The 22,225-nt window shown below is 36.2% G+C and overlaps 1 long non-coding RNA gene across 1 annotated transcript in view; it reads left to right on the top strand.

Annotated features, from left to right (window-relative positions):
• Positions 1-21,143, top strand: part of LOC110213715 (uncharacterized) — a 92,756-nt gene extending 71,613 nt beyond the window's left edge. The window contains exon 4 of the long non-coding RNA XR_002326096.2: positions 21,020-21,143. This is a non-coding gene — a long non-coding RNA (uncharacterized LOC110213715). The remainder of the gene's footprint in view (positions 1-21,019) is intronic.
• The last annotated feature ends 1,082 nt before the right edge of the window (positions 21,144-22,225 follow it).

Genomic DNA, 22,225 nt, shown 5'->3' on the forward strand with positions numbered 1-22,225 from the left:
AGTGCTAGAGACCTAAGTACAAACAAAAAGACTTCTCTACCCTCAAGTTGTCTTTATCCTAATGGGAAGAGACAACATTCAAAAGGGAGATGAAAAGGTGAAGGATCATGGGGAAAGTACCTATGCAAGGACAGGTTGTTCAAAAAGTTGGAAGCAGAGCCAGGAGGGGAATGAAAGTTGGCTGGCTAGGTTTTCTCCCTAAATTGGAGACCTCTGGATGAATTTAACAATGGAAGAAGGGAACAGCACAGTGGAGGTATATTTCAGAGTGAGGGAACCACAGAATGTGAGGAAAATTTTCAGTCAAAATGGCAACTGAATTATGGCAGCAAACTTCAGAAAGTCAGAATTGGAGTCAGGAGGGGAATATAACATAATAAATGTAAATATAATATGGCAAATATAATTATAGAATATTATATAACGTAACAATAGAAATATAACATCATAATATATATTAACACAACATGATACAATAGGACATAAACACATGTTACATATGATATATGATGTGTTATGTGTAATGTATGATATATATCTTGGCATGACGTAACGTAATACATAATGCTTTGAAAACCTTAAAGCCATATATAAACACTAACTATTATTATTTATAAAGATTAGAAGATGTGACTTCTCTGGGAGAAGAGAAAAGCTGAAAAAAAGGAACTTCTTGTTTTTTTCTTCAGAATATATTTTAGTGAAAATTTGGACAATTTTGGTAAAAATTTAAAGCTCTGTTTCTCCCCAAATATTTTGCCCCCATCAACCTTCATATCTCTAACACCTTAGTGTGAAATATTTCACCACTTCCCTTTCCTCCATGACAGAAAGGATACTGGTCACCATGGTTGTCTTGAATGTATCTGCTAGGAAAGGCAAAGGGGGAAAATGGTCACGTAGGAGTGAAGTTGAAAGCTGTCTTGCCCAAGGCAAGCTCCGGTGCTGTCTATTGTATCATTTTCTGCATAATGTTCCTTTCAGCTTTGGAGAGACTGAGAAATATTTAATGATACTGAAGAGCAGAACATATGAATTAATTTCATAATTTCATTTTTCCTTAACTTGTTAATTATCTTCATTCAAATATCTAAAAGTAATTATACATGAAGAAAGAAGAATCAATGAATTTAAATAATAACTAACTTTGGGGGGGCTAGGTACATTAATTTTATGGTTTAAGTCATTTGCCTCTGATAATTAGTCTGATGATATTGATGTTCTTAACAAATCACACAAAATAAATGGGGTTAAAAGGCACATTATTTTAAATTAAAAATAAGATACAATATGGTAATGTGAATGAAGGGTGAGAGTATCAAATTGTGAACAGGAAAAAAAGAAGGCTAGTGTAAAAGAGGATCTTATTTAGGGAGTTTAACTAATATAATGATGTTTTTTTTATTATGGTAGTATTTTTAGGAACAGCTAAAAGGTTCACAGGGTTTCATTCTAGAGAAATATATGTCAGTGAGAGCTTGTGTGGGTGTGATTTTTCACATAACTCACAAAGGACAATTTTTGTAAACTAGACAGAGGTATAAAATGGTGTATCCCTCCCTGCAGTGATTAGCTTGTATTCTATTTGGTATCCACCTATTTTTGGCATCAGGATTTCTCATAGAGGCTATGGGACCAGCAGGAATACTATGCAAAGTTGTCTCTGCAAATTAGTAGAGTAAACATATGTGGTACAATTTAAGCGACAAAAGTTCTCTGTCCTGCTCACCTCCTTCCCCAACTTGCTGATGATTTAATGATGTTCAAATGGTAATATTTCTCAGAAAGGGAATATTTTAAGCCTGATTAGATATAGTGCTTGCTCTGGTTTACCTTCCCACATCAGTGCTCACAAGTTTGCAGGTTGAGCTCCCAGAGGTGGGACTACTATCCCAGGTTACAAAAGATATTCTGTGGGTCTGTATTCCTAAAACTACATCTCATAAGACCCCACAGGTGAACTTACATTTAATAGTTAAACAGTAGAAATAATCAGCTCAAAGCAAAGACATTTGCTAAGATGATAGTGGCTACACAAAATTCTCCCTCCTTTCCCCCAATAAACTTGGGGCACACTATCCCATGAATACATAGAGTATCTGTGAGGAGAGTGGATATAAATGTAAAATACACTGATTTTTGAGACACACATACAAGTGTAATGAGGGCTGTCTTTCACATACTGCATAGAGGTGTCATTGTGTGTCTTAAAAGCTGGCAAAATAGACATCTCTAACCTCTTTTCCCTTCGAAGGGAGATTAATTTCTACCAGGGGAGCAAGAGGTTGGGGGTTACTAATCTTCTCAGAGAAAGGGGGTACCAGGCTAGAATTACATCTATCTGCTCCTTTAAATATTATCACTCTAGAGGAAATGTTTTTCAGGTTTGAGCAAAACTTCTGATCACTGTTCATTAATTGGGGGAAGTAGGAGCCCAAGTTTTATTTCCAAGGTTAATGCCTTTCCTACCAAATACCAGTTCCTCAGTGAAGACATATAACAAATAGCAAAGAAATCCATTTATCCAATTCAATAGCAAAATAGAAATCAGAGAAAGTACACAAAAGAGAATATATACCAGACAATATAGAATGAAGGCGCTTTCCCATTTGGAGTGAGGTAACTCAGCTCAACTGAGAGTCCTAGATCTCACTCAAGGGGAAGTTCCCTGAAGTCTCCAATGTAACAAGATGGGTAAAGGGATGTGATGGAGAACACCAGCTCCTCTTCCCAGAATTTCATTTCCCCTTCTACCTGACATAGGGTTTGACACCATCCATCTTCTCTCTTGAAGCTAGAAGAGTACCCCTTCTTCAAGACACCATGACTGATGGAGAATGCAAAGGGAGAGAGAAATTCCCTTTTCCCACTGCTATGTACTAGTAAAGGCATAGGAGTCATAGCTCACAAAGCTGATCTCGGCTCTACTATGCCTCAGCTGCTTCTTGGGATGTCAGGTTTTGCTTTTTATTTATTTAATATTTTATTTTTCCCCAACTACATGTAAAACAAATTTTTAACATGTGTTTCTTAAAATTTTGAGTTCCAGATTCTCTCCCTCTCTCCCTCTTCCTCTTTGAGAAGACAAACTATTTGACATAGGTTATACATGTGCAGTCATGCAAAACACATTTCCATATTAGTCAGGTTGTGAAAGAAAACAGACCAAAAAACCCCCCCAAGAAAAATAAAGTTAAAAAAAAAGTGTGCTTCAATCTGCATTCAGACTTTATCAGTTCTTTTCCTGGAGAGAGATTGCATTTTTCATCACAAGTCCCTAAGAATTGTCTTGGATCATTATATTGCTAAGACTAGCTAAGTCATTCACAGCTGATCATTATACAATATTGCTGTTATTGTGTATACTGTTCTGCTCACATCACTTTGCATCAGTTCATGTAAGTCTTTCCAGGTTTTTCTGTGAGCATCCTGCCTGTCATTTCTTATAGCATGATAGTATTCCATGACAATCATATGCCACAATTTGTTCAGCCACTCCCCAGTGGATGGGTATCCCCTTAGTTTCCAATTCTTTGCCACCACAAAAAGAGCTTCTATAAATATTTTTGTGCATGCAAATTCCTGTCCTTTTTAAGAAAAATCTCTTTGGGATACAGACCTACTAGTGGTATTACTGGGTCAAAGGGTATGCATGATTTTATAGCCCTTTGGGTTTAGTTCCAAATTGCTCTCCAGAATGGTTGAATCAGTTCATAACTCCACTAACACTGCATTCGTGTCTCAATTTTTCCACATCCCCTCCAAAATTTGTCATTTTCCTTTTCTGACATATTAGTGAGCCTGACAGGTGTGGGGTGGTACCACAGAATTGTTTTAATATGCATATCTGTAATCAATAGTAATTTAGAGCATTTTTTCACAGGATTATAGCTTTGATGACTTTGTCTGAAAACTGCCTGTTCCTATCCTTTGACCATTTATAATAGAGGAATGGCTTGTATCTTTATAAATTTGACTCAGTTCTCTATATAGTTAAGAAATGAGCCCTGTATCAAAGATACTTGCTATAATATTTTTCACAGTTATGATTACCATATGTTTCCCTCCATCCTCTTTTTCTTTCTGTTTATCCTACTCTCTCTCTCTTCTTTCACCTTGTCCATTATTAAAAGTGGTTTGCTTTTGACTATTGCCCCCTCCCCTAATCTGCTCTCCTTTCCATCATCCCCCTACCTTTTTAAATTCCCTTCCCATCCTACCTTCCTGTAGGGTAAGATAAATTTCTGTACCCTACAGAACATGTATGTTTTTTGAGCCAGTTCCAATGAGAGTAAGATTCAAATGCTCCCATCTGCTTCCCCCACCTTACCCTCCACTGTAAAAATTATTTTGTGCCTGTTTTATGTGAGATAATTTCCCCCATTCTACCTCCCCCTTCCCACTTCTCCTAGGGAATTCCTCTTTCTCACCCCTTAATTTTATTTTTTATATCATCTCATCATATTCAATTCATACCCATGCCCTCTGTGTATTATGTGTATTCCTTCTAACTGTCTGAAAAATGAGAAAAAGTTTATGGAGTTACAAGTATCATTTTCCCATGTAGGGATGTAAACAATTTAATCTTATTGAATTCCTTATGATTTCTCTTTCCTGTTTAACTTTTTATACTTCCCTTGAGTTTTGTATTTGAAAGTCAAATTTTCTATTCAGCTCTGGTCTTTTCATCAGGAATGTTTGAAAGTCCTCTATTTCACTGAATATCAATTTTCCCCCCTGAAGGATTATACGCAGTTTTGGGTAGGTGATCCTTGGCTGTAATCCTAACTCTTTTGCCTTCTGGAATACCATATTCTGAGCCCTCCAACCCTTTAATGTAGAAGCTGCTAAATTTGTGTTATCCTGACTGTGCCTCCACAATATTTAAATGTTTCTTTCTAGCTGCTTACCACATTTTCTCCTTGACCTGGGAGCTCTGGAACTTGACTATAACATTCCTGGGAATTTTAATTTTAGGATCTCTTTCAGGAGATGATTAGTGAATTTTTTTTCAATTTCTATTTTATCCTCGGGTTCTAGAATATCAGAGCAGTTTTCCTTGATAATTTCTTGAAATATGATGTCTGAGTCCTTTTTTTCTTGAATATGGGTTTCAGGTACTCCATTCTTTCTTAAATTAGCTTTCCTCAATCTACTTTCCAGGTCTGTTTTTTTTCCAATGAGATATTTCACATTTTCTTCTATTTTTTTCTTCTTTTGATTTTGTTTCATTGCTTCTTGTTGTCTCATGGAGTCATTAGCTTCCATTTGCCCAATTCTAATTTTTAAAGAATTATTTTGGGGGCAGCTTGGTGGCACAGTGGATAAAACACCAGCCTTGGAGTCAGGAGGACCTGAGTTCAAATCCGGCCTCACACACATAATACTTCCTAGCTGTGTGACTCTGAGCAAGTCACATTAACCCCAATTGCCTCACCAAAAAAAAAAAAAAGAATTATTTTCTTCAGTGAGCTTTTGTACCTCCTTTTCCATTTGGCCAATTCTATTTTTTAAGGTGTTCTTCTCTTCATTGGATTTTTGTTCCTCTTTTACCATTTGGCCTATTCTGCTTTTTTGATTTTATTGTTGTTGATGTTGTTGTTTTTTTTTTTCTGAGTTTGTGTTTTGATCTTTCCTGTCAGCACAGTAAGTTTCTGTGGTTAAGATCTTTTCTTGTTGTTGACTCATTTTCCCAGCTTTTTTCTTGACTTTTAGTTTTATATTAAATTTGGGCTCTGTTCCCAGAGTGGAGGAAGCACTATCCTAAGCTTCAGGGTTTTTTGTGTGGCTATTGTCAGAGATATTTCTAGGGACATGTATGTTTCAGTTCTTCCAAGGTGGCATGATGTAAGGAGAGGTGTGTTTACTACTCTCCTGGCCTGTGCTCTAGTCTGTGAGTGACCACAAACACTCTTTTTCACCCTGGATCTGTGACCAGGGTCCACTCTTTTGTTGTTGCAGGCTCTGATGTTCTGATGCTCTTCCTTGCTCTGGGACTGTGACTGGGATCCAAGTAGGGATAGTGCAACAGAGTCCTGTACTTAATACCAGCAAAAGGACCCCTTTAATTTTCTGACCAATTATCTAACCCCCTTATCATCTGTGGGTTGAAAGCTCCAGGAGCAGCCACTGCTGCCAGTTCAGTCACCTCCATGGCCTGGTGCTGGTTTGTTGTGGTGTGGCTGTACTGAAGCAGACTATGCTACAGATATCTCATTTAAAATAACTCTAGACAGTAACAATACCTGAGAGTAAACCAGTCAAAACAAACCCAGGAAATAGATAAAATTATGAAAAACTTTTTATACAAATAAAATTAGATTAAATAATTGGAGGAATATTAATTGTTCATGAGTAGGTAGGACCAATATAATGAAAATGACAGTTTTATCTAAACTGATTTACATTTTGAATGCCATCCCAATAAATTACCAAAAATCATTTTACTGAATTAGAAAAAATAATGACAAAATTCATTTGGAAAAACACAAAGTCAAGAATGTGAAGGGAACTAATAAAAAAAAATAAAGGAAGGAGGTTTAGCAATACCAGATCTTAAACTATATTGTAAGTCAATAATTATCAAAACTATCTGGTACTGACTAAGAAATAGAATTGTAGATGAATGGAACAGAACAGGCATACAATTTGCAACAGCAAATATAGTAACCTTGGTTTGACAAGTGTAAAGACTTAAGATTTCCAGATAAAAATTCATTATTTGGTAAAAATTGTTGGGAAAACTGGAAAACAATATGGCAGAAATTTGGCATAGACCAATGTCTTACACCACTTATCAAGATAAGGTCAAAATGGATACATTATATATAAAGAGAGAAATTACAAGAAATTTGAAGACCATGGAACATATTACTTATCAGACTTATGGACAGGTGAACAGTGTATGAATAAACGAGAGCTAGAGAGCAGAGTGAGGTATAAAATGGACAATTTCAATTACATTGAATTAAACAAGTTTTTGTACAGCTAAAACAAATGTAGCCAACATCAGAAGGAAAGCAGAAAATTGGGGAAAACATTTTGTAGATAGTTTCTCAGATAGTGATTTCATATCTCAAATGTATGAAGAACTTTGTAAAAATCTATAAGAATACCAATTATTCCCCAATTGATAAGTGGTCAAAGGATATAAACAGAAAGTTTTCTGATGAAGAAATCAAAACAATTTAATCATATGAAAAATGTTCTAAATCATTATTAATTAGAGAAATGAAAATTAAAACATCCTTGAGATATCATTTTACACCTATCAGATTGGCTAAAATTCTAGAAGGGGAAAGCAACAAATGTTGGAGAGAATGTGGAAAATTTTGGACACTAATTCATTGTTGGTGGAATTGTGAACGGATCCAACCATTTTGAAGAGCAGTTTAGAATTATCCCCAAAGACTTATTAAACTGCCTATACCCTTTTGCCCCACAACATCACTAATAGGTCTATTTACAAAGATGATTAGAGAAAAAGGAAAAGCACCTATCTATTCTAAAATACATAGCAGTTCTCTTGTGGTAGCAAAGAATTGGAAATTATGGGCATGTTTGTCAATTAGGGAATGGCTGAACAAGTTGTGGTATATGATTATGATGGAATACTACTGTATTATAACAAATGATGAGCTTGATGACCTTAGGAAAATGTGGACGGACTTGAATGAAATAATGAAGAGCAAAATGAGCAGAACCAAGTGAAAACTGTATACAGTAACAGCAATATTGTTTTAAGAACAACTTTGAGCAAACAAATAATTTTGAGTATCATAAATACCCAAATTAACTACAAAAGATATATGAAGGGAGATGCTATCTACACCTACAGAAAGAGCTGATAAATAGAAGTATGTATAGAATGATTTTACATATATACATATTTGTGTCTATTGGTAACCACCTCTAGGGTGGAGGGGAGGGAAAAAAGGAAAACAAAAAAAAAGAAATTTACATAATAATGTCATTATGTATTTTAAAAGAATAGCAAGTTATGCATAATAGATTTGCAGTTTAATGTGCAGTCATCTCTTTTTTTTATTATACTGTTATGGAAATGCTTGTTTTATTCCATAAATTTAAAAAAATGATATCATGGGTATAGCCAGTCTTCAGTCAGTCAATGGCCAGCTGCCCTTCTAACTGCATCCGAGAAACTTCTTCACATTTCATAAAAGGAATAACAATGCATAGATTTTTCTTTGCACTCTTTTTTTGAAGACAAACATTTCATCTCTATTATTTGCCTCCCTTTCTATGATTTCATCACTTTGATGGGAGAGGATGAATTCCTCCTCTATAACACATGGTTGTTTTGTGGGTAAAATGAAATAATCTATGAAAAGTACTTTCTACATCTTAAAACTCAATATAAACATACTGTTATTAATAATAATCTTTATTATATAGAAATTTATACCATCTTGTTAATGTTTTCCCAGTGATAATGGCTGGCTGCAAATCCAAGGGCACCAGGATCTCAGGACAATCAAAATGAAAGGGCAATGGATAGACATGTCCAGTATGTCATGGTTTAGACCAGGGATGGGGAGCCTGAGGCCTCAAGGCCACATGTGTTCTTCTAGGTCCTTGAGTTCAGGTTTTTGACTTAGTCCAAGTATTACAGAACAAATCCTTTTATTCAGGGGATTTGTTCTGCGAAATTTGGATTCAGTCAAAGGGCTGCACTTGAGACCCTAGAACCATATGTGGCCTTGAGGCTGCAGGTTCCCCACCCCTGGTTTAGACAGTACACATTTCACTCATTTTTGTTGGAGACAGGGAGAGCTCTTTAACTTTCTTCTTTGTTCTGAGCCCCCTTCACTTGTGAGGCAAATAGTGTGGTTGCCCTTGACAATGCTTAGCCATTCTCCACTTTTTATTAGCCAGTTGCATATTAGCCAATTGCATTACCTATGTAATGATAATGATTTAGGAGGCTAAACCACAGAATGCCAGGCTGGGAACTATGTTGTGCAATTCTTGCTCCATCAACAATTCATCAGCTAGTGTCTTTTTTTTTTTTTTTGCTTTGTTTTGTTTTTTTAGTGAGGCAGTTGGGATTAAGTGACTTGCCCAGAGTCTCACAGCTAGTGAGTGTTATGTGTCTGAGGCCAGATTTGAACTCAGGTCCTTCAGGGCCGGTGCTCTATGTGCCACCTAGCTGCCCCTCATCAGCTAGTGTCTTCAAATTCTTCCTGTGAAAATCAGAGTCAGGCTCTTCTTCAGAAACCTTTCATTTCTCAGTGATAAAGTACTATGTAATTGCTTTGCAAAATTATAGAATTTTAGAGCTGGAAGGGAATGTAGAGTAATTCTGATAGTTGATTTTTATTTTATCTTCTGATTATTATTCCTTTCATGTCATTAGTCATAGTGGAAGGTTTCTGAATACTAACCACTGCTTTGAATAAGTAGTTCCATTTCCCTATTAATCTGTGTGGTTCATCTTTAGGGTTGGAACAATGATTACTGATGTTCAATATTGAATGATAATTAACTTGGTCATCTACACTAGTCATGGGAAACACCTTAGATGGCATAGATATCAGATGATATAATATGATGCATAGTCTACTGGTTAAACTGGACTTTAGGTGGCAGAGTTAATAATGTGGAACTTGAAATCATGAAGACCTGAGTTCAAATCTTGTCTCAGATACTTGATAGTTGTTTGACCCAGGGCAAGTCACTTAACCTTTCTGTGCCTTAGTGATCTCAACTGCAAAGTTAGAGGTTTGGACTATTATAACTTCTAAAGTCCCTTCCAGCTCTAATCTATGATCCAAATCTGAGATTCAAGTGGGTGACAGTGTTAGGGAATGTATAAACAACAGAAGCATTCTGAGAGGGCAAGGGCAAATTTTATATTTCACAACTGACAACATGCCTTTGGAAAATTTAATTGAGAATTTACCATACAATGTTCTTATATTTACTTTTGTTGAACTCTATATTACAAAATTTTCTCATGAGAAAATGTGATAACCCTTCTTTAAATATTAGCCATGTTCAGGAGACTCCCAACAATTAAGCCCATGGCACAGAAAATAGGCATGATGAACAGGTAGCTAGAATAGCAGTTGTATACAAATGTTGACTAAGAAAACTACATAAAAAATCCCAAAGGACTGAGAATCTGAATAAAAAAAAAAGATGGAATACAAGAATAATTTTTCAGTTACTTGCAGAGAGGTAAACTCTGTATTTTTCTAATTTCAAATTAGTTACATGGCATCTCCTTCATTAGACTGTAAACTGTTTGAGAGTAGGGACTGCCTTTGACTTTTCTTTGTATCTCCAGAACTTAGCATAGTGCCTGTGACATATAAAAGCAATTAACAAAAAAGGCAATAAATATTTATTGACCGACTGACAGATGTTTGCATATAGCACAAATTGGTCTTCATCTTAGAGGAGATGAAATGGTTATAGTAATGCATCTATATTTGCTAGGCTACTAGGGAGAATGACATGTTCCTTGAAAGACTTGAAGAAGTGCCTCTTGGAGAAGAAAGAAACACAGAAGAAAAAGGTTGTAAAGAAGCACAGAGTGCTAGATTGGAGATTATGAAAAACGGAGATAAAATCCTTCCTTTTATATATACCACCTAGGTAATCATGGCAGGGCAATAAGGTGGTGCAGTGTATAGAGTGCAAGGCCTGAAGTCAGGAAGCCTCAACTTTGTGAGTTCAAATCTGGCATGAAACACTTACTAGCTGTGTGACCCTGGGCAGGTCACTTAACCTGCTTGCCTCAGTTTCCTCATCTGTAAACTGAGCTGGAGAAGGAAATGGCAAGCCACTCTTTGCCAAGAAAACCCCAAATGGGGTCACCAAGAGTCAGACATGACTGAACAACAAAGATGACCATACTTAAAAGTAGGAAAGTGGTATTTATAATTACTTAGATACTACTATCTAGATGCTATCTTAGTATCTAAGGTACAAAGAATACTAAGAAATGTTCATGTGAGGAAATCCAAGGTCTCAAGGTGGAAAACATGGAAAAGAACATTTGGGTATGAATTGCATAGACAGAGTTAGTGTACTGCCTGTAGTGAGGCTCAAATGAAATAATTTGTACAAAGAATTATGTAAACTTTAAAGTGCTAGAGAAATGTCAGTTATTATTGTTGGTATTGTTTTTCTTATTATCATCATTAATATCATTATCTTGTACAAAGAGATTAGAGGATGGTAGAATGTGGCACAGAGAAGGGAAGGAACAAAAGGATAAGTTTTGGAGTTCTGTAATCGATATGAAGCCTATTCTTGTAGTGGGGGGAACTGGACCATTTGGAGAGGAAACAGCTTCTCATTTTTCAAAGCATAATAAGATGGATCCTCAGGTGACATTAGGAGAACATTCATCCAGTACTGGTTAGAAGAAGATGTGAGTAGTGGTTATCATTGATTTTCTGGTCAGATTTTTTTAAATGACTTTATCAATATGACATAAGCAATAGAGGGGTTTGCTGTCTTTTCAGGATATGGGTCTAGAATGTGTTAGAAGCCTACTCAGATTTTTCAAGTCAGATGACTACTAGCCACCCTGGTGATTCATGTTGTGATAGCTCCGAGTATTTGAAGAAGTACCGTTAAAGATTATGAAGTGATAGCTGAATATAACCAACCAACTATTCAAGCAACCAACTAATGAGCCAAATAAACAAACAAAAACCCAGGCCCTGGAGAAAGGGTGTTGGAAATCTTAAAGCATCTCTAGAAATGAGTTATTTTAAGTAAACCTGTTGTTTGAATTCACCCCAGTTCATACCCAGCGCCTCTCCCTTCTCTTTCTCCCTCCTCACTGTCCATACCACAGACATCCTCAGGTAGAGTTTAGGGGCATTTTTAGAAATTCATAGCTTTCTACTTCTTACTTTGATTTATTTTTGTCTTTCCCCGACATTTGCTAGGTATGAATTACAGATTCCGTATGCCTGAAGGAAAACATATGAGCTATAAGGTCATTATTATTTCTTGTTTTGTTTGTGTATTTAATTTTGGGATGCTATTACATTCATGCCCTTATGATATCTATGAATAAAAATGAATATGAAAACATTTATTGGAATATTATTGGAACAGGAGTCATTTTTATTTACCTTTTAAATTTTGTTAAGGTCCTATTATTCACCAGACTAAAAACAATAGCTGAGAATGTACAAAGTCAGCAGAATAGAACTGCACAATTTAAAGTCCAGTTTGTCATAGCTTAATAACAATAGCTGACATTTATATAGCACTTAAAGGTTTGGGAAGCACATTCTATACGTTACTATTTTTTTTTTAAATTCTTACAACAACGCTTTGAGGTAGGTGCTAATATTGTTCACTTGGTTCAGTTGTGTCCAACTCTTCATGCCCTATTTGGGGTTTTCTTGGCAAAGATACTGGAGTACCTTGCCATTTTCTTCTCCAGCTCACTTTACAGATGAGGAGACTGAGGCAAACAGGGTTAAGTGACTTGCCCAGGGTCACACAGCTAATGTCTGAGGTCAGATTTGAAGTCAAGTTCTCTTGACTCTAGGGTTGTCACTGTTTCACCTAGCTGCGGCCTGCTAATCTTATCATCTGGGAATTCCACATACTGATAAAATCATTTCCTATCCCTATCATACAGGGTTGTGATGAAGAAAGTACTTTAAAGATCCTTTTTTTGTTTGTTTGTTTTTGGAGGCAATGGGATTAAGTTACTTGGTCAGATTCACACAGCCAGTAAATGCCTCAAGTCAGATTTGAATTCGGTACTCTTGACTCCAGGGCCAGTGCTGTATCCATTGTACCAGTTAGCTGCCACTACTTTGAAGTTCTTAAATAGAAATGTAACATTAACATATAATAATATATAACAATATCTCATAATAATATACAACAATATCACATAATAATATAATAAACATATAATAGGGACTCAAGATATGCTGAAAGGTCTAATCTAGTCCATTCCTTTGCTTCTAGAGAGGAACCTCCCCCAATCCCCATCCCAATCACTTTAGACACATGGCATATATATTATACTTTAAAAGAGCTTCAGGGACTTCTCCTGATGATACCTTCTGCTATGTATCAGTTCTAACTGTCAAAAATTTTGTAGTGGTCACACAGCAGGGCTGCATTCTGGGCTTCATAATTGCTCAATAACTGCAGGCTGATGATAGTAATTATATTCTACCTGTAGCTCTCCTGCTTCAGTACAAGTCCATTTTTGTCATGTTCTATTCTTTGTGATAACAGAAAACAAAGACAATCAATGGTGACAGGCCACACTCAATCTTTCTGGTGAATAAGGAGAAAAATATTTATTTCATCCATCACTCTCTAGTCTCTGGTGCTGGGAAAGTGGTAGGTTTGAGTAGCTTCTACCTAAAGCTGAAACATCTGAATAAATACATCTATAATTATGTCCCTGATTCCAATAGTGTGGGTACTACACCACCCCCACAGGCAGAAGGGGCAACCCCTGCTTTAGCGGATGATTTTCATGAGCTGTTACCATCCTTCCCCCTACTCCCATTCCCTTTGCCCCACCTCCTCACAAAAAAGTTCATGCCTTGTTGGTTAACTTTCTGGTGATGAGTACCTCTGCATCAGGCAGGCTGGTTTTTAGATGAAAGTTATCTTGTCAATTGCTGGGAACAGAGTGGTATAGGTAATGTGGAGCTTACCATATGAAGATTGTCTATGACTGATTGTCAGGACGATTTGTAGATGCTCATATTTTTCTAATAGTGTTGATGACTTTTTGCTGGTTCTTCAAATACTCTTCTCTTTCGTCCTCCTACAAGTAATAGGCAGGTTAGGGTTAGGTGGTTGTTCAGCCTGTGGCTGGATTGTAAAATGTTTGTAGTCAAGATTGATATTTATTTCATGTTTACCTCTTTATTTGTATAGGTTCCAATCACATTGTTGCTTTTGTCCTTTACCTCTCTTGCCCCTATAGTTAATAAAGTGTTCTATACTCAGTCCTCTACTCTCAAATCCCCTCCCTCCTTATCCTACCACTACTTGTGCCTTACCAAACTCCACCATTGGACCACTGTCCATTATCAAACCTCTCCATTGCTACACGTTGCCAAATGGCACTGGAGAATGTCACACAACCATGCTGCCTGGGTCCACTACAAATTTATGATATATAATTTCACCTGGACCCTGGATGCTTCAAGGCAATAATTTTTCTTCTTTATTGACTTTTAAAATTGCTAAATGCATATTTGGTCTATTAATCCTCTCTTTCTGGTTTTTCTTTTATGTATGTTTGTAGGGATATTTTCCCCCTGAAGGCTGCTTTAACTGTATCTTAGAAATTTTGGTATGTTGGTTTATCATCAACTTTTTCTTTCATATAATTATTGTTTCTATGTTTTGTTCTTTGACACTCATTATTTAGGATTTCATTGTTAAGACTGCATCTGGGATGATGTCTGAGTCTGTGCTCCTTGAACTAATTATTGCTTTATGATAAAGGATACATTTGTTATATCTGTCTTTTTACATTTGTTTGCAATATTTCTGTGTCCTAATACATGATCAGTTTTTTTTAAAGGCTCTATATTGTACTGAGAAATATGTATATTTTCTAGCAGTACCATTTAGAAGATGTGAGCTAGGGCAGAGCCAAGATGGTAGAGTAAAAATAAGGATTTGCCTGAAGTCTCCCAAATTCATTTCTAAACAACATTAAAATAACACCTCAAAATGAATTCTGGCAGAACCAACAAAAGAATGGGTAAAACAATTTTCCAGACCAAGACAACTTGGAGAGTCAGCAAGAAATGTCTGTTTCATTGGGGTAAGAGTAGAGCATAGTCCAGCTCAGGCTGGGACCACAAGCCAGTAGCAGGTCTTGGGGGTGACTGAATCAGTAGCAGCAGCAATGGTGGTTTCTGGAGCTCTCAGGCCATAGAGGGCAAGGGGTTCAGACCACTGGTCAGAAGGAGATTTTAGGGGACCCTTTGCTGGCATTGGGAACAGGACTCTGTTGCCTTGCTCATATGTGGTTCTGAGTCACAGTCCCAGGACGAGGAGGAGCACTAGCAGTTTACAGGTTCAGAGAGGACAAGAGTACTTGTAGTCACTCACAGACCAAAGCATAGATCAGGAGAGCAGTGACCATATATTTCCTTATATGCTACCACCCTGGAAGAATTGAGAGCTTGCAGACCCCAAGAGCTAGCTCTGAAAACAGCAGCATGAAAAACCTGAAGCTTGGAACACTGCCCCCTCCACCCTTTCAAGCATTCTTCGTGAAAAGACCAGAGCTGAATATAAAATTTGGCTTTCAAATCCAAGGCTCAACAGAAGCATAAAAAGTTAAATAAAAAATAGAAATCACAAGGGATTCACTTGAATCTTACTGTCATTGGAATTGGCTAAGAGAGGAAATAACATCCACGGTCAGTTGGGTATGGAAATTTATCTTACCCTACAAGGAAATAGAAGGGGAGGGACATAAAAGAAGGAGAGGAGATTAGTAAAAGGGAGGGCAGACTGTTAGAACCAAAACACTTTTGAAGAGGGACAAGGTAAAGGAGAAAGAGAGAGAGAGGAGAGAGGAGAGAGAGAGAGAGAGAGAGAGAGAGAGAGAGAGAGAGAGAGAGAGGAGAAAAGAAGAGAGGAAAAAAAAGCAGGATGGAGGGAAATGCAGTTAGTAATTATAACTGTGGATGTGAATGGGATGAACTCACCCATAAAATGGAAGTGGATAGCAGAGTAGATTAAAAACCAGATTCCTACAATATGTTGTGTACGAGAAACACATCTGAAGAAGAGAGATGCAGCCAGGGTTAAAATAAGGGGTTAGAGAAGAATTTATTATGCTATGGCTGAAGAAAAAAAAAAAGCAGGGTTAGCAATCACGATCTCAGGCAAAGCAAAAGTAAAAATAGAACTAATTAAAAGAGATAAGCAAACAAATCACATTTTGCTAAAAGGTACAAAGACAATGAAATAATGTTAATGTTAAACATGTGAACCAAATGCTATAGCATCCAATTTCTTAAAGAAAAAGTTAAATGAGTAACAGGAGGAAATAGACAGCAAAAGTATACTAGTGGGGGAACTCAACTTTCCCCTCTCAGAACAAGGTAAATCTAACCAAAAAATTTAAAAAAAGAAAGAAACTAAGAAGATGAATAGAATTTTTAAAAAGTTAGATGTAGATCTCTGGAGAAAATTGAATGGGAATAGAAAGGAATATACCTTTTTCTCGGTGGTACATGACTTCTTTACAAAAATTGACCATATATAAGGGCATAAAAGTCTCACATGCAAATGCAGAAAAGCAGAAATGTTAAATGCATCCTTTTTAGATCATAATGAAATAAAATTACATTCAGTAAAAAGACTTGGAAACAGATAAAAAATTAATCAGAAACTGTATAATCTATTCCCAAAGAATGAGTGAGTCAAAGAACAAATCACAGAAATAATCAATGATTTCATTAAAGAGAATGATAACAATGAGACAACATACCAGAATTTATGGGATGAAGCCAAAGCAGTATTTAGAGGAAAATTTATATCCCTAAATGCTTACATCAATAAAATAGAGAAACAGCAGATCAATGAATTCATGTTGTCCTTAGTTATTGTATTTCTTTATTAATATTTCATTTCTCTGGAATGTTTAAAAACAAATATTTGCTTAGGTTTAGATTTCTTATTAATAATGTTCAAATGCCTCTTTTTTATTGAACATCCATCTTTTCTTCATAATTAATTTGGCTTAGGTTTGCAAGGTATGTCATTCTGGATTCCATCTGGGGTACCTTTGCTCTTTGGAACATATTATTCCATTCCCTCCTGTGGTTTCTGGTGGGTTTGAATAGTCTTATGTTATTTGAACTTCCTTATCTTTATGTTTGGAGGTCTATCTCCTTGTTGCTTGCCAAATCTGCTGTTAGTTATTGAAACTGTTAAATTTCACCACTGCAGTGTAATGCTTTTTTTTTTTCTATAAAGAACCTGTGTATTTTTTTGATTGGCACTTTGTTTTCTGTGCTTGGAAGTTCTGGAAAATTTTCTTGTATTATTTCTTGCATTGTAGTGTTAAAGTTTTTTTTTATTATTATTATTTGTGTTCTTCTCTAAGTCCTATGATCCTTAAGTTGTTTCTAAACATCCTTTCTTTGACACCAATATGTTATGCTTATATTGAAATCATGTTTTCTTTTAGTATTATTGTTTTTTGTTTCTCTTATTCCAGATTGTTCTTCATTTCTGTATATTTGTAGTTCCAATCAATTATTCTCTTTCTTTTTTTGATGAAACCTTATGCTGTGGATTTAAGATTTTCTCTTCTGCCAATCATTTCTGTTGTGCAGGCTATAGCTTCTGCTTTTGCAATTCTTATTTTTCTTTTAAATCATTCAAGAACACCCTTCTGTGGTTCCATGATTTCTTGTTACTCCACAGGGGGTCTTGTGACTCATCAAGTATTGATTCATTTTCTTTGTCTTGAAACATTTGTTCAAAAGTATTGGACTTGTTTAACAATTTTGGAGGTCATATTCCTTTCTATTATTAATTATTGTTCTTAATATCAGATATTTACTAGATGAGTGACACTAGGCAAGTCATTTAACTGTTGTTTGCATCAGTTTCTTTATCTGTAAAATGAGACTAATAATAGCATCTAGCTCACAGAGTTATTGTAGGGATGAAATAATATTTGTAAAGTAATTAACATAGTGCCTGGCACATAGTAGGTGCTTCATAAATGCTTGTTCTTTTTTTAGGTAAGGCAATTGGGGTTAAGTGACTTGCCCAGAGTCACATAGGTAAGCAAGTGGTATGTGTCTGAAGCCAAATTTGAACTCAGGTCCTCCTGACTTCAGGGCTGGTGCTCTATCCACTGCACCACCTAGCTGCATTGTAAATACTTGTTCTTTTTCTTTCTCCCCCTTGCCATCTTCCTTGTTGTACCTGTTTATGCTCAAGGTGTTAAACTGAATTTTCTTTGTCTTGAGATCCTTGATAATTTCATTCTTTTTTTCTTATATTATCCAATTTCTCATTTTTTAACCACTTCCCATTAGATTGTGGGTTCCCTGAGGGGCTGGACTTCAAAGCTATCTCAGTCTTCTCTCACACTGAATAATTCATTTTTATTATCCTCAGTCTTTGCAACCAGTAATTTCTGGAGGGGCAGAACTGGTCCTCGTTGGTTGCTGGGGCTCTTCCTGCAGTCTTAATGGAGTATCACACAGCCACACAAACTGGCACCCTGCCCCAGTACCCTCCATTCTTAAGTTCTTTGGATGAGCTTTTGCAACACTGAGTTCTGCCATGTTGCTGTCCCAACTAGAGCAAACTCCTTTCTTTAAGTTTTCTATAGCAATGGGAGGATGGAAAGGGAAAAAGTTTAGTGCTGTTGCAAGCCAAATGGGTTGGGTTGTACAACTCTGTTTGATCATGGTGGGCTAGGCAGTGAAGGATGGGTTGCTGAGTGAGTAAGTTAGGAGCTAGGGATTAGCTTTCTGGGGTGTTAGTTCATTGAGTTATTACCTATTTAGCGTTCTTGGTATCCTAAGCTGTAGAGACAGCTAAAATTGCTTTATTTCTCATACATAATTCCTAGTTTGGAAGGCTTGAATGTTTGTGAGGATCAGAGAAAATGACTAGTCCTCCATCTTGCTGATCACATTACCTGGAAACCCCCTTAAATGGCTTTCTATTGTATGTTCCACAGGGCTATAACAAAACTTTTCTTCTCTCCTGAAGCATATCACGTCACACTTTAGTCTCTCCTCCCTCTGAGCAAAGGACGTCACTTTACATTTTACTGAGAAAATAGAGACCTTTGGCATGAATTCTTTTTTTTCCTCCCCCTCTGTATCTCAAAAACACCTAAACATCCTTTCCAATTATCTCTCTACTTCTTGTTTCTCATGAAAATGTTCTCATCTTTAGAATAATGGGCCTGGATTTCAAATTCTGCCTCGGATACTTATTTATTCCTTATATGCCCTTGTGCAAGTCCATGCTCCTTGGACCTCAGTTTTGTTATCTGTAAAATTAATGGGCTATACTAAATGTCTCTTCTGAGATCCTTTCCAGATTTAGATCTATGATCCCATGATCTTCGCCAAGGCCATCCTTTCTATTTGTGACCTTGATCCTATCCCTTCCAGTTTCCTCTGGCAGCTTGCTCCCACAATTATCTCTTCTTAATTTTCAATTTTCCCCGAATGGCTCCAACCTTTCTTCTTATAAACATGTTCATGTTTCTTACATCCTTAAAAAAAAACCCCAAAACCCTTCACTTGACTGCATCTCTTAAGCTATCATCTGAAACTGCTTTTTACAAGAATAGCAAAAAATTTATTAATGAGCAAATCTGACTGATTTGCATCATTTGTTGAAATTATTGAGCATTCCCTCTTTCTGGGTACTTTGTCCTCCCCTCCTCCGGGGTTATCATGACTTTCTTGGTCTTCTTTTTCTCTCTTTATTACATATTTCCTGTTTTTATCCCCAGGAAACATAATATTTAAAATGATTGCCTTGGGTTGCCTCAAATACTTTCATGGTAGATTTTGTTTTGATAATGTCCTGAGGCTTTTTAGCAAAGGGTTTAATTTTATAAATCCAAACAAAGCACTATGGCAAGTAAATAAATACATAGGAGCATGTAATTAGCCAGGAAACATGGATTAGAGAGCAGTTGTAGGAAGAACACTGAGATAAGAGTTAGGAGACCTACCTTCTAGACTCAGCTGTCAGTAACTGGCTGTGTGGTCTTCCATAGGGCACTTCCTCTGAACTTCAGGTTACTCATTTGCAACATGGCATTGCATTCTATCATCCCCAAAGTCCTTCTGATACTAACATTCTATGGCCACATGAAATGTAACACACAAAACCAAAAATAATTCAAAGCGGTTTTCAACTCCTGATGTGTCTATGTAGGAGGGGATAACTAAGGAATTCTGACTTTTAATTAATCCTGCCTCCCTGCCCAGGAGGAATTTCTAGTTTATATCAGGTGAATAATAAAGACAAACAATTTAATGTTGGCCTAGTAAAGACTTTGTAGGTATATGCCATTTTGAACCTAAACTAAGTACATTCCATGTGGATACTCAATATGTTTGTAAATTATGACAAATGATTTATTTTTTGTATTCATGTACCACTGATTAGGCCAGTTTTGTATAAAAGCTGTCTATATTTTAAAAAATATATTAAAAAGATATTATATTAAGATAGTTGTTATAGTAATAGCTAACATTAATATAACACTTTATGGTTTGCAAAAATCTTGACATGTATTATCTTATTTGATCCTCAACACAACCCTGAGAAGTAGGTGTTATTATCATCCCCAATTTACAAATGAGGAAACTCAAACAGAGAAAGTTTAAATGACTTGCCTAAGGTCACACTTCTAGTAAGTGGCTGAGGCACAATCTGAACTCAGGCTTTTCTGACTCCAGGACCATTTATCTTCTATCCATTAATGCTGCGTCCATTTACACAACCAAGTTGCCTAACTCAAAATGCTAGAAGACTCTGTACAGACATACCTCATTTTATTGTGCTTCACTTTATTGCACTTTGCAGATATCACATTTTTTATAAGTTGAAGGTTTGTGGCAACTTAGTATCAAACGAGTTGGTTGGTACCATTTTTCCAACAGCATGTACTGATATCATGTGTCTGTGCCACATTTTGGTGATTCTTGCAATATTTCAAAATTTTTCTTAATTATTGTACCTGTTATGGGGATCTATGATCAATGCTCTTTCATATTGCTGTTGTAATTGTTCTGGAGCACCACAAACTGTACCCATAGAAGACAACAAGCTTCATCGATAAATGTTGTGTGTTCTGCTGTTCTCTGTCTCCCTCACTTCTGGCCTCTTTATTTCCTGATACGCAACATCATTGAAATTGGGCCAATTAATAACCCTGCAATGGCCTCTAAAGAGTTCAATTGAAAGGAAGAATCAATTAGTGTGGTACACTTCATTGTTGTCCTATTTTTTTTTTTTGCCATAGCCACCCCAACCTTTAGCAGCCATTGACATCAAGAGAAGACCCTCTATCAACAAAATAATTATGACTCGCTGAAGGCTCAGATGATGGTTAACATATCTATATTTTTAGCAATAAAATATTTTTAATCAAGGTATGTGCATATTTTAATACATAATGCTACTGCGCACTTAGTAGACAAAGTATAATGTTCGCTTAACTTTTATATACACTGGGAAACCAAAAAGTTTGTGTGACTCATTTTATATTGAGATATTTACATTATTGCAGTCATCCAGAACTGAACCCCCAATATTTCCAAAGTATGCCTGTACATTTTATATAAAGCTTATGAATTATCTTGCTTTTCAACAGTTACTCCTTTTTATTTCCCTGTTGCTATTAATTGTATCACTATTCCTCCAGATTTATCAACATGTAATTCCAGAGTATAAATTGGACTCTCACACTGCATTTGGCTTCAGTATTTCCAGTTCTCTGAGATATTTCTTGGATCCAGTCTTTCTCTGACATATTTCTATACCCGTGAAAAAGGCCTTAAACTACTTTCACAAAATCATAGTTTTAGAATTGGAAGAGACCTTAAAAGTCATTGAAGTCCCTCAATTTTGCTGTTGAGGAAATTGAAGCCAAAAGAAATTAAGTGACTTGCCCAAGATCACCCAGCTAGGTAGTATCTAGGGAAGGATCTTAACTCAGATCTTTCTGATTACTCCAAGTGCTGTTCACTGTACACTAACCTATGCTGCCTTTTCTACTTCAAGGTCCCTTTATACAGCCCTTCATATTCTAGACTCATCCTTCTCTAATATGGCTGAAATCCACTAAGGAGCCCTTTCTCAGATACTATTTTAATCCTGTCACTTCTCTTCTAAAACATCTACCTTCTAAGACAGATCCTAGTTGTCTTATGCCCTCTGATCCAATAATGCCACTAGACTTATACCCCAAAGAGATAAAAGAAAGAATTAAAGGTACTCTACCTACAAAAGTATCTATAGTAGCCCTTTTGTAGTGATAAAGAGGTAGGAATGAAGAGGGTGCTTATCAAATTGAAATTGGTTGAACAAATTATGGTATATGAATTTAATGTAATACTATTGTTTTCAAGAAATTAAGGAAGGTTTCAAAAAACCCTAGAAGACTTGTAAGAATTAATGTGGGATGAAGTGAGCAGAACCAAGAGAATGATTTATGCTACAATATCAA

The sequence above is a fragment of the Phascolarctos cinereus genome, unplaced genomic scaffold (genome assembly GCF_003287225.1).
Source record: "Phascolarctos cinereus isolate Bilbo 61053 unplaced genomic scaffold, phaCin_HiC Scaffold_4;HRSCAF=312, whole genome shotgun sequence".
Taxonomy (NCBI): domain Eukaryota; kingdom Metazoa; phylum Chordata; class Mammalia; order Diprotodontia; family Phascolarctidae; genus Phascolarctos; species Phascolarctos cinereus.